This window comes from Antechinus flavipes, chromosome 1 (assembly GCF_016432865.1).
Source record: "Antechinus flavipes isolate AdamAnt ecotype Samford, QLD, Australia chromosome 1, AdamAnt_v2, whole genome shotgun sequence".
Taxonomy (NCBI): domain Eukaryota; kingdom Metazoa; phylum Chordata; class Mammalia; order Dasyuromorphia; family Dasyuridae; genus Antechinus; species Antechinus flavipes.
In genome coordinates this window covers 57,073,484-57,087,210 of record NC_067398.1, presented here as the reverse complement: position 1 = coordinate 57,087,210, position 13,727 = coordinate 57,073,484, and positions in this window count along the sequence as shown.

Below are 13,727 nucleotides of genomic sequence, written 5' to 3'. Positions count from 1 at the left end.
GGGATAATATTTCAAACTTACAGCATTTTTGTAAGGAAAGATCTTTGAGGATCTTAAAAGTACTACAGAAAATGTTTTGATTGTGAATCCTCCACTCTCATCCTGAACTTTAAACTCTTCCTATGACTGAACACATAAAGCAACAAATCAGTAACAAAACCAATCCATACAGTGATGGTGTCCGACAGGAAATTAAGTCTTCTGCCTCTGTGTTGCTCCATCTTTCTAATAAAAATTGGAAGGCTTGTTTTATTGTCAGTTCTCCAGGGTCAAGATTTGATCATTCCAATTAGAATTCTTCCTTTTAGTTATCTTTTCAATTACATTACTGCAGTCATCATGCATCTTGTTCTTCAGGGTTTGCTTACTTTATTCTGTATCGCTTTATAAGTCTTCTTGTTCATTTCTAGATTCTTATCTTTGTCATTTCTTACCATAAAATAAATTTTATTAAGACAATGCATCGCAATTCATCCAGCCATTCTCTATTGGATGGGAATCCGCTTTGTATTCAGTCCCATGCTACTCCCACAAGTGCCGCTATGAATAATGTGATACACACGGGCTTTTTCTTTCTGTCCACTATTTTTACCTCTAGGGTTGTTATTATTTAGTCCTGTCAGTTGTGTCTGACTCTTCATAGCCTCATTTTGGCTTTTTTTTGGCCAAGATATTGGAGTGGTTTGCATTTCCTTCTTCAATTCATTTTACAGACAAGGAAACTGAGGCAAAGGAGGGATAAATGACTTGCTCAGAGTTCTACAACTAGAAAATGTCTGAGTCTGGATTTGAACTCAGGTGTTTCTGATTCTAGGCCCTGCATTGCAGCACCTAGTTGCCTCACTACCCATTAGAGATTACTGCTCTATTGTTAGCGCTCTACACTGTGACATTTTCCTTAGTTCCCTTTGCTTCAGACCTTTCCTTCCTCTAAACCTTGAGGTATATGCTCAATAGTAGAATTTGTGGGTCAGAAAAAGAATATATGATCACTTAAGTCATTTTTTCACTTAATTCTGATTTGTTTTCCACATCATTTGGATGTGTTCATAGCTTCTGCGAGCATTAGTATGCTTGTCTCCACACAGCCCTTCGATGTTTTTTCCATCTATCAATTGCTAAGTGAGTTGTTAAAAACTGAGTTGTTTTTATTTCATCTTATTTATTATTAATGACTTGGAATTATTTTCAAATAATTAAAAAATTCTTTTGAAAATGGTTTCTATCCTTTGATCACAGCTTTTGAAAACGACTCTATTTGTGCCAGTTCTCTATATATCTTGAATATCAGATTTTGTTGGTAATATTTGATGCAGACTTTTTCCTCTACTTTGTCTACCATCTATTCTTGATCCAGGATTCCTCCACTCCCCAAGAAATTTGTACTTTCTTCCTTTTGGTCTGAGTTGTATGGTCTGTTCTCATCAGGTTCTATCATTTCACAGTGAAACTCTTTTCTTTAATTCTTCTCTACTTTCATTCCCCATTTGTCTGGTTATCTTAGATCTTAGTCTCTGAATCCAAAGCTATCCAGTCTCTTGGAGAAGCCAGGAAGGCCTCATTAGTTTACCAACAAACAGTTACAACTATAATCCTTAACATGCATTCCCAGAAAATAACACACATTTCTGTTTGGGTAAAGGCAGTAGTTGGGTAGGGTGAAGATGACATTTTTATCATAGAAAGTTGGTACATGAGCTGAACTTCTTTTCCTGGGTTTAGCATTAGATCCAGAAATTAATTGGATTCAGTTTCTCTAGCAACTCCCTTGTCCTAAGAATCCCTGCCCCATCATTGCACAGACATCTAAAACACTCCTTTTGTCTACTGATCAGAGCATTGGTTTGAAACCAAAATATTTGATTTTCCAATCCTGTTTTTAATGTGTACCAGCTCTGTGACTTTGGGAAGTCATCTCTCTGCCTCTTTCTTTCTCTCTCTTTCTTTCTTTCTTTCTTTCTTTCTTTCTTTCTTTCTTTCTTTCTTTCTTTCTTTCTTCTCTTTTCTCTCCCTCTTTTCCTCCCTCCTTTCCTCTATCCTTGTTTTCCTTTTCCTTTTCTTTTTCCTTCCTTCCTTCCTTCCTTCCTTCCTTCCTTCCTTCCTTCTGTCCTTTTTTCTCTCTCTATATATATCTTTTCTCTTTCTCCTCTCCATCTTTTCTCTATCTCTGAATTTCCCCTCTTTATTATTATAAATTTGACATACATCAGCAAAAAACATGAACAAACATTGACATTTCCATATACAAAGCCAAGGGAAAGGACTTCATGTGAAACTATGAAGCTCATTACATATGGCTTTAAGAAAAACAAAAATCTGTTAGCTCATAGTTCCAACACTGTCCTACTTTTTTGTGTTTGGGCAAGTTATTTAACTTTTCTGAGCCTCAGTTTTCTTATCTGCAAAATGAAGAAAATACAAGTATGTTCTATAGCATTTACTGTTGCAAGGTAGGGTCATCTACATGGTGCTGTAGAAAGAGAGTTAGGCTGGAGCCAGGAATACCTGAGTCCAAATCCGGTCTCAGATATTTACTATTTGTGTGACCCTGAGAAAGTCACTTAATTCTGTTTGCTACAATTTCCTCATTGTGAAATGAGCTGGATAAGGAAATGGCAAATCATTCCAGTATCTTTGTTAAGAAAACCCCAAAAGGGGCCACAAAGAGTCAGACATGATTAAGACAACTGAACAACAGAATTGGGGCACAGTTAAGAGGAAAACATTGTCAGTCAACACACATTTATTAAGTCTCTACTAATATATGGTAGTCACTGTCCTAAGTGCTGATGATACAAAGAAAGACAAAAATAGACCCAGTTGTCCAGGAACTTACAGGCCAATGGGGGAACAAAAGATAAGTATGGACAAATAAAATATACATGGCATAATTTAGAGATAAATTCAGAGGGAAAGAATCAGAGTGGGGGAAAGGTAGGAGCACGGCTTCTTAAAGAAGGAAGCCAGGAAAGCTGGGAGATAAAAATGAGGATACAGAGAATTCTAAACATGGGGGAAAGTCAATAAAATGCCCAGTCAGGAAATAGAGTATCTCAAATTCACTCTCCATTTAACCAACAAAATGACTTTCCAAAATGCAGGTCTAACCATCCCACACCATGCCCCAATAAATTCAATGAATTCTAATGGCTCCCATTTGCCTTCAGGATCAATTACAAAATCCTCTGCCTAACATTCAAAGACCCCTTAACCCTCTTAACCTCATAACCCAACCTTCTCCTACCTCTCCAGTTTTATACCTTACTCTTCTATCCAATGACCTCCAGGATGTTTTATAAACAAGATATTTCATTTCTTGGCTCTGGGCCTTTTCTCTGGCTGTCCTTCATGCTGTGAATACTTTCTTTCCTCATATTCACCTATTGGCTTCCTTTCAAGCACCAACTAAAATTTCATGTTTTCTAGGAGACTTTCCCCATTCTTCATAATTCTGGAAACTTTCCCTTATCATTTCCTATTTGGTCTTATATAAATTCATGTTTTTGTTCTCTCCTCCATTAGATTGTAAGATCCTTGAGGGCAAGATTTATCTTTCATCTCTTTTTGAATACACAGTGCCTGGCACATAGTAGGGCTTAATAAATATTTATGGCTGATTTGGTATGGAAAGAGCCATTGGCATCCAGAGAGACAATTATGAAAATGGAATGTGGATCAAAGCACAATATATTCACCTTGTTGTTGTTAGTTTGTTTGCTTTTTTCTCTCTCTCATGTTTTTCCTCCTTTTTAATTTGATTTTTCTTGTGCAGCATGAATACGAAAATATGTTTAGAAGAATTGCACATGTTTAACCTATGTTTGCTTGCTATCTTGGGGAGGACAGATGGGGAAAGAGAAGGAGAAAAAATTGAAACACAAAGTTTTGCAAAGGTGAATGCTGAAAACTACCTTTGCATATATTTAAAAAAAAAACAAAATACTATTGAAATTTAAGAAATAAATACTTATTGAATGGCTATCTTAAATGAAGAACATCAAGGATGCTGATATCATTGGATTGCAGAATAACATGGAAGCAAGAAGACTGAAAAGGTAAGAAGGTTTTAAAAGTCAAATAGAAGATTTGATATTTGATCCTGGAGGTAATAGGGAGCCACTAGAGTTTATTGACATAATGAGACATATAGATTGTAAAATGCTAGATTAGCAGGAGGCCAAGTCTTAAGCCATAGGACTGACCTTCCAACAGAGTTGTTTTTCATATATATATATATGTTATATAAAGGTAATGGAATATTATTGTTCTATGAGAAATGATCAGCAGCATGATTTCAGAGAGGCCTGGAGAGATTTACACAAGCTAATTAAAGCTAAGCAAAGCGAGTAGAACCAGGAGTAGAACCCTTCATAGATAGGGAAGGTATTTTTCAAACAAGGAAACCTTTTTTTCTGAAATCATACCACATAGCTGGTTGCTCAATCTGACTGCATGTGAAGTTGGTTTGGTCTCCATGTCTGATGAAAGGAAGTAACAGCCTTGGAAATTGTATATCTGGGGTCTTCCTGATTCTGGATTTGTGTCCCAAAAGAACGGAAATTCACTTTTGTTCAACAAACATTTATGCCCATTGAGTGCAAGGTCCTATGATAAATGAAAACAATTTAACATTGATATGACAGATTACAAGAAAGTAAATTTAGAGCTGGAGGTGACCGTAGAGATCATTCAATCCAACTGCTTCATTTTACATATGAAGAAGCTGAGGCTCAGAGAGATTTAAGTGACTTGTCCAAAGTGACAGAGATGGGATTTGAAGTCAGAACCTCTAATTCCAAGTCTACCATCCTTAACCCCTAGTCATCACTAACCCATTGCTGAGGCTTTCTACTCCAGATCTTTCCCTTCTCCAGTCCCTCTCAACCATCACAATGTGTCAAATTGTTTTCAAGAAGGTTAGTTTTAAAAGTCTGTATCCCAAAGAGATAAGAAGGGGAGAAGGACCCACTTGTGCAAAAATATTTGTAGCAGTCCTTTTTGTAGTGGCAAGGAACTGGAAACTGAGTGGATGCCCATCAGCTGGGGAATGGCTGAATAAATTATGATATATAAAAGTAATGGAATATTATTGTTCTATAAGAAATGATCAGCAGGATGATTTCAGAAAGGCCTGGAGAGATTTAGATAAACTAATTAAAGCTAAGTGAAGTGCGTAGAACTAGGAGATCATTGTACACAGCAACAGCAAGATTATACATCAATTCTGATGGACATGACTTTTCAACAGAGGGGTGATTCAGGCCAGTTCCAATGGTTGTTGTGTGAAGATGAAGGTCTGCACCTAGAGAGAGGACTGTGGGAAATGAGTGTGGCTCGCAACTTAGTATTTTCACCTTTTTTGTTATTGTTTGCTTGTATTTTGTTTCCTTTCTCATTTTTCTCTTTTTTGACCTAATTTTTCTTGTGCAGCAGGATAATTGTGGAAACATGTATAGAAGAATGGCACATGTTTAGCATAGATTACTTGTTGTCTAGGGGAGGGAATAAGGAGAAGGGAGGGAAAAATTTGGAATACAAAGGTTTGCAAGGGTGAATGTTGAAAATTTTGTATACATTTTGAAAATAAAAAGCTTTAATAATTAAATAAAAGCTTAGTTTTAGTGGAGAGGCTGGATGGGGGCATTTCTCATGGAGCTGGCCATCTACTTCAAATATTTCATATTAAACATGTTTTTAAACAATGTGCTTTGAACATTTCCTCCAAATGGGGCCTGAGTGCATGACTATAAGAAGTGCTTACAGCTACAATCACTGCTGAGGGAGGGGAAGGTAAGAAAAATAACCTCCCCTACCAACATACACACATATATTCACTTGTTGGAATTCCAAGAAAGAGCAAAAGAAAGAAGTGATCCCTCCTTGCCCCTTGTAGCCCACTAGAAAATGACTCCTCCTGAATCAGTGAATAATTATTTTTGACACAGTGCTTCCACTCCCCATCTACCCTCATGATGGGCACCAGTAGCCTAACCAATAGGCCCTGGTTAAGTATGTTCTTTAGTAAAGAACCAATCTCACTGCCAGGGGCTCCAGCACTTGGACAGCTCCATCAGATATGCTCCAATCCAACCTTCTCCACATGGTGACAGATTATACAAGAATACAAAGTTATTTGATACTTGTGTGACATCAGGCAAGCAGCTTCACCTCTGTTAGATTCAGTTTCCCTACCTTTAAGATGAAAGGGTTGGATTAAAAAATTTCTAAGGTACCTAGCAGCTTTAATTATGATGCTTTGGTGTTCCTCTTATGACCCCCTGAACTATAATGAAAGACAGTAAGATGAATGCAAAGGAATGGGTCAGACATAGCTCTGTGAAACATTTGGGAAGAGGGGACCCTGAAAGGCTTCAAGGAGTCAGCCAGTCAGGCAATAAACATTTATTAAGAGCTACTATGTGCCAAGCACTGCGCTAAGTGCTGGGAATACAAAAGGCAAGACGGCCTCTGTTCTCAGGTGCTCACAGATTGATGAATAGAGGCGACAATACCCGAATCTGACTTGGAAGGTCGAGAAAGACTTCAGCAGACAAAAGGAAATATGGGGCAGGGAAGCGGGGAGAGAAGGGAAGAGACTCTGATCACTGGATACTTTGCAGTTTCATAGAAAGAGTGCTGGATTGGGAGCCAGATGACCATAGCTTTGGTCCCAGCTTTGCTGTAAATTTGCTGTGTGATCATGAATCCTGAGACTCAACTTTCCCATCTGTACAATGAAGAGATTGGACTAAATGATCTAACATTCTATGTTCTAAAGTCATTAGTATATGGTGGATAGCCTTGGACTTTGAGTTAAAAGATCTGGGTTGACTTCCTAGTTCTGACAATAGCTAGCTGTACGACCAGGAGCCAGTCACTTTAAAATGGACATAATTATATTCTGCAGAATAAAATGGAGGAAGCTGAGGTTTTGTCCATAGGGACCAAAATCCAGGGTCATACTTCCTTGCCAGAGAGGTCTTTTGACCTGCTCTCCCCTCACCTCTGAGTCTTCCACTTGGGAGATAGAATCCCACCCTTTCCCAGTTTCTTGCTACCAGAATCCTGCCATACCAAAGCCCCTTCTCTCTCTTTTAAAAAAAAATCTTTTTTTTTTTTTTTTTTTGCAAAGGGGGATTGGGGTTAAGTCACTTTCTCTCTTAGCTCTTCTCTCTTAGCCTTCTTTTAGTGGTTACCCAGTATGCAACTGGACCTAACCAGAGTGTTTGTCCATCCCTATAGCCCTCCTCTCAACTCCTCACAGCCATCATACCCAGGGTACCGGACTCCTTAGTTATGGCTCTGACTACTGTTTTACAGGGTCATGGTATCAGCCAAATATTTTGTAAACCTTAAAGAGCCACGGAAATAGGAGCTGTTCTTATAAGGTCTCTTCTGGTGTTCTTTGAGTCTGATTTGCCTTCTGACATATTCCTCGGGGCGAATGGCAGTACCCGGAATTGCTCTCCTGAGACAAAGGTTTGCATTCTCAGGCTCCTCTGTCTCCCTGTAAGAAAAGACGCTTATTTGCTAGAACAGGGATTGCAGGCCGCAGTGAGGGAGGGAGTGAGTGGCCAATTTCTCAGGGCAGGAGACTATTCAAAAAAACATTATGGGGAGGTGGGCCCTCACTCCGCCCATGGGTAGGGCCAGGCCTGTCTGTGGGCATGCGTTGTCAGGCAGATGGCTTGCGAGCTCCGGGCTGATTAGTGCCGATTCCTCTTCCCTTTTTCTCTCTCTCTTCCCCACCCCCTGCCTAATTAAAGCCCAAACACACCCCGTCTGCCTTTTTTGCTCCATTTCATCTCCTGATATTTTTCATGTCTAATCCACCAAGGAGATCTCCTGAAAGCTTTGAAGTCTCCGGGCGTGCGAATAAAGATGTCACCCTGGCACACACAACGCTTCTTAATGAGGACCGAAGGTTTGATGTCAGAATCCTCCAGGGCCCAAAGAGAAGCTGTTCCCTCCAACCTGCTTTTCCCTCTGTCTTTTGCATTCTGGGCCGGTGAGGCCCTTGTTGTGTGAGGAAGGTGGTAGGGGGCCAGGGAGGAAAACCAGAGCCCGGCCTTTGAAAATCCCAGCTGTCAGCACTTCTGGCCCGGCTCCAGGACCGATTGAAGTGGATGCTAGCTACATGGAAGGTCTTGCCCGTGACCAGCCCATGGCAAGATCATCAAAGGGGGATGGAGGGAACACTGGGCTCCAGGCCCAGCACGCTATTCTGTCACCTAGATAGGCTGTAGCCAAGTCACTCCCCTGCTCCGGGCCTTAAAGAAAAGAAAGGAGAGTGAACTAGGTGATCTCCTCCAAGGTCCCTTCCAGCCCTCTATCATGTCCTCTGGTTATACATTGGCAGAATAGGCAGCCCGGAGAAATGGAAATACCAGCTTAAGTTCTATTCTTTGTCAATAACCATCTGGATGATCTAGGGAAACATGCCCTCTCTTACTCGGGGTCTACACATATAAGTAGCAGAGTTAGAATTTGAACCCAGGTTCCCAATCTTCCAATTCAGCATTCTTTCTATTTTGCTTTGATGAGTTTGCCAGGGGTTGGTAACCTTGATTGAAATGCTACATGTGGCTAGGATCCATTCAGTGCCCAGCACATAGTAGGTGCTTAATGAATTCTTGTCTATTGATACTATCTGAACCTCAAGTTTCTAGGTTTTCAAGGTCACCAGAAGCTCTAACATGGGATATTCTGTGATTTTTTCAGTGCCCTATAAGGGTTGCTACAAATGATCTCTGTTACCTTGCTACTTAGGGAGGGATTGCTAACATGATGATTCCTCAGTGCCCTGTGCTCCAGACCTTTCTCTTGTGATTCCCTGGAAATAACACAATGCACTTGTCATCCTTCTGACACTTCTTCTTACTACCTGTAAAAGGAAATGATAGACTGATAATACTCTATATCATGGTTCTTACTCTCTAGTCAATGAACTCATTTTTCTAAAAAAAAAAATTGATCACTCTATCAATATAATTGGTTTCCTTAGTAATTCTATTTTATTTTATGCATTTAAAAACTTTATTAGACAAAGGGGTTCATAGCTTTGCTAGTCTCTTAAAGGGGTCCCCAACACAATAAAAGGTGCAAAATCCCTCTGCTATAGTGTCAAGGACTGATAATGTGGTTTAATGTGACATTCTTTGGGGGTAACGATAAAGTCAATCTCTTTTGGCAGTTGCCTGCAGGAAGAAAAAGACATCTTTTTTTCCTGCTTTCTCCTACATTTCTCGTTTATGGCCAGATACAACAGGGACATCATTATAAGTCTTTTCCTTTGTGGGGTCCAGGTGAGAGAGCTGTGATACAGGTATTGAGAGAAACAGAGAAAGAGAGAGGTAGAAGAGAAGGAGGGAGGGAGGAAGATGAGGAAGGGAAGGAAAAGAGAGAAAGAGAGACAGAAAGAGAGAAAGAGAGAGGAGAGAGAAGAAAGAGAAGAGAGAGGAGAGAGAGAGAGAGAGAGAGAGAAGAAAGAGAGAGAAAGAGAGAGAAGAGAGAGGAGAGACAAAAAGAGAGAGAGAGAGAAGAGAAGAGAGAGAGAGGAGAGACAAAGAGAGAGAGAGAGAGAGAGAGAGAGAGAGAGAGAGAGAGAGAGAAGAGAGAGAGAAGAGAGAGGAGAGACAAAGAGAGAGAGAGAGAGAGAGAGAGAGAGAGAGAGAGAGAGAGAAGAGAGAGGAGAAACAAAGAGAGAGAGAGAGGGGGGGGGAAGATTACTAGAATCAGGTACTGAGTATCTCTCAAGGTACATAACTTAATTTTTTTTGACTCCTGAGTCTGGAATAATTATTCTTTCCTTGACTATCTCACAGGTGAACATTAAATGACACATGATGTGAAAGCAAAGTGATTATAAAGTGATATAGAAATATGAGATATTATTATCATTATTATTGGACACCATTCATAACCATATCCAGTTTCAAAGCAGTGTTCAAGTAACCTCTTCAAATCTTCAGCTCTGAGCCCCCATCAGTGTATCTCTATGCTAGATGAAACATGAATTTGAGCAAAAAGCATTTAGATAAATCATATAGGAAGATAAATAACAAGTAACAACTAAAATAATAAATTTTCTGCATATAAGCCAAATGACTATTGGGAGAAGGACATAGTTAAATTATTGAGGGTGGTATTAGTGAAGACTAGAATTTCAAGTTGTTCAGTTTAATAACTTCTCTTTTAAACTCAGCACATCATATTGTAAACACTTATTTCTCTTGATTTGGCAGCTTGAGAATACTGACTTCTAGCAAACTAGATGAACACTGAAGCCTTCTCTGTTGAAAATGGAGTTTCAGAAAGTCATAGTCATCCTTATACACATTTCTTTCTCTTCATAATTTATTGCCAATACTATCTCTGCAGTTTCCTTCCTTTATCAGCACTCCAGCTTAACTCCCCATATTAGACTCCCATGTGAAATTCCAACTGTGACGTTTAAACTTCCATTGTGTTTAAAATAATATTTAAAAATGTGGTCCTTTAGTTCAGATAGAAGCTTTGTGTCATTAAAAAGCAATGTAAAAGTTCCCCAAAGCAGTCTCTCCATTTTCCTTCTTCTATTCAATTTTGAGCCCAGTTTATGGTCCATCCACAGTGTTTGTCTAAGACATAAATATTATGGACTAGCTTTGTGGTTAGTCCATTCATCCAGCCTGAACAAAAGGCCTTCTTTGTCCATTTGTTATTTTTTTTCCTGTGGGGAAGTTAAGTGGAAATCTTTTGAGAAATGATGGATCTTATTTAGGAGGCTCTGCCATGTTTCGAAGCTTGATGCAATCAGCACAATATAATCAGCAAATAGAAACAAATGGAGAATCTTATATACAGGGAATCCCTCTTCCATTTGGAATCTGTGCTAGACACAGAGGTTTTGTTATTCAGTAATGCCTGACTCTTTATGATCCTTTTTGGGGTTTTCTTGGCAAAAATAATGGAGTGGTTTACCATTTATTTTTCCGGTTTATTTTGCAGATGAAGAAACTAAGGTAAACAGAGTTAAGTGACCTGCCCAGAGTCACACAGCTAATGAGTGTCGAGGCCACATTTGAACTCAGGAAGATGAGGTTCTAGGTCTGGCCTTCTAACCACCCCTGTGCTAGACATATTCACATGTGACAATGGCAAACACTTTGGTGCTTATATACCTCTCCCCTATTTTATAATTTCACATGATATACAAAAATGAAGGCGATTAAACAAAAGTCTTCTCTATATTTCCATCTTCCAAGGAACCTTGTCAGGAGATACTTTATTAGAAGGGAATATTTAAGATGGACTTCTTCCATCTTCCAATTCTTCCAATTCAAATACTTTTTACTCTGAGGCAATTGGGATTAAGTGACTTGTCCAGGGTCACATAGATATTTTTAAGTGTCTGAGATCAGATTTGAACTCAGGTCCTCCTGACTTCAGCACTGGTGCTCTATCCATTGCACCATTTAGCTGCCCCACTCCCCCAATTCAAATACTTTTTAATAGTGAATAAATAATGACAGTGGGTTCTTGAATTTCTCCACGCCTTTTAGACACTTCCATCAGGATATGTACTGGGTGGCATTTCTACATAGAAGACTCAATGCACCATCAATTGGGAAGTGAAATCTAGAGAATTTCTCTCAATAAGTGAGGTTCACGCCCCAGCATTGTGAGAAAAAGTCACTGATGAACACATCATTGTGTGGTAGGTCTGGCTGCCTTCTAAACTGCCCTTATCTTTCCTTTTCACACATGTCCTCAGATTGTGTTTTGAAATTTCAGTCTTCCTTTTTCCTTCAAAGTTGTACTTGATTTTTTTTAAACTAGCATCCAGAGCAAAAACATAGGAAGTGAGTGGATGAGGGAGACTCTTCATTCTTCCTCTTGATATAATATTAGATCTGAGAGTGATTTTAGAATATGGGATTCCAGAACTGGGATGGACCTTAGATCATAGAAAATAAAAGTTAAAAGAAACCTCAGAACATGGAATTTTAAGAGAATGTCAACACAGCCTTCAGATTTAGCAACTATTTTTAATTTTGTAGCTTTTTTCTCAGAATGAAGATTTTGTTTTATTGTTTTTTAGCAGTCAAACACATGACTGGGCTTTTGGAAGAGGGGTTGGAGTATGGCAAACAAAGTACATAAGGTTACTAGTTCAGCATCTGGAATACTGTGTTTAATTCTGCACTTTGGATTTTAAGACATTATAACAAACTAGAAGATGTGATCCAGATTGGAAGGGGTCTGGGAATCATCCTACAAGGAAAGGTTAAAGGAAATGAGAATGGTCAGCTGAGAAGAGAGTAGACTCAGGAACAACATGATAGTTCTTCAAATTGTTGAAAGATTGCTGTGGAGAAGAGCAAACAGACTTGTTTGTTGTCTCTCTCTAGCACTCTTCCCTTTACTGTGGCTTCGGGGTTTGGAGGAATGTGGATAAAACCTGGATTGGTCAAGTGCTCCTTGGCCTACATAGCTCTGATGAGCAGGGATGGGGGAAAAGCCTGCTGTGTAAAACAGAGTTAACTTCGCTGTCCTCCTCTCCCCCAAACATGGGCTACTGTCTCCTCCCTCCCAAACACGAATGCTCAAAGGCAGTTTTCCTCCCTCAACCTTCTTTAAATGTCACTTCAACAATCACCCCAAATTTCCTGCTACTTGCTAGCATAGTCCTATAAAGGCCCAGTTCAGACTTTGAGAAATAGATTTCTCTGTTGTCTTGAGTCTTCTTGAGTCACTGGTGTAGTAGAACTTGACGTTATTGATTGGTTTTATATTCCTCTGCTTTCCTGGGGAATGATAGTCAGAGGATAATGGTCCTATTGTTACTTGCTCTCATAAGATCACAACTGGACCACATCTGTGGTTAGTTCTGGATAGCACATTACCGGAAGGAAGTTGACAATCTGGACTAGTTCTTGAAGAGGACATCAAAGATGATAAAAGTTTTTATTATGCTAAATGTGGCAACCCATTGGGGAAAATGAAGTTATTTGGACTGGTGAAGAGAAGACTTAGGACGGTACATGATTACTAGCTTCAAATATTGAAAGGCTGTCCTGCTGGAAAATTGATTACTTAGCCTGAAAGGGCAGTACTAAAAGCAATGATTGGGAAATGTGAAGAGGCAGATGTAGGGCTGCTATGAAGAGAAAACTCCCTACCAAAGTGAAATGGACTATGTTGGGAGCAGGTGGCTTTCTTCCCACTAGAGATCGCAAAGCAAAAGATGAATGGCCATTGAGGTGATTCTTCCACTCTGAGATTGGACTAGGTGGTCAATAAGGTCCTGACCATTTCTGAGATTTTGCGACTGCTTGATTTGGAATGTTAGGGCTGGGGGTGTCCTTAGGAAATAGAGTAAGAACCTGAGGATGAGAAAATGTTAGAGGTGGAAGAGTCCTTGGAACACAGAAAATTAGGACTTCAGAACATAAGACTATTGTGATGTCCTGTAGAGATCATTGAGTCTAGGGGTTCTTAATTTGGGGATGGAAAAGAAGGGAGGAAGGAAAGGAAGAAAGAAAGGGAAGGAAAGGAGGAAGAGAAGTAAGAAAAGGAACAAAATAAGCATTTACTAAGCACTTACTATGTCTTTAAAAATATTATCTCCCTCTAGGAAGTAAGTATTATTATTACCCTCATTTTGTAGTTGAGGAAAATGAGGCAGACATTAAATGACTGTCTCAACATCACATTGCTCATAAATGTTCTGATACTACATTTGA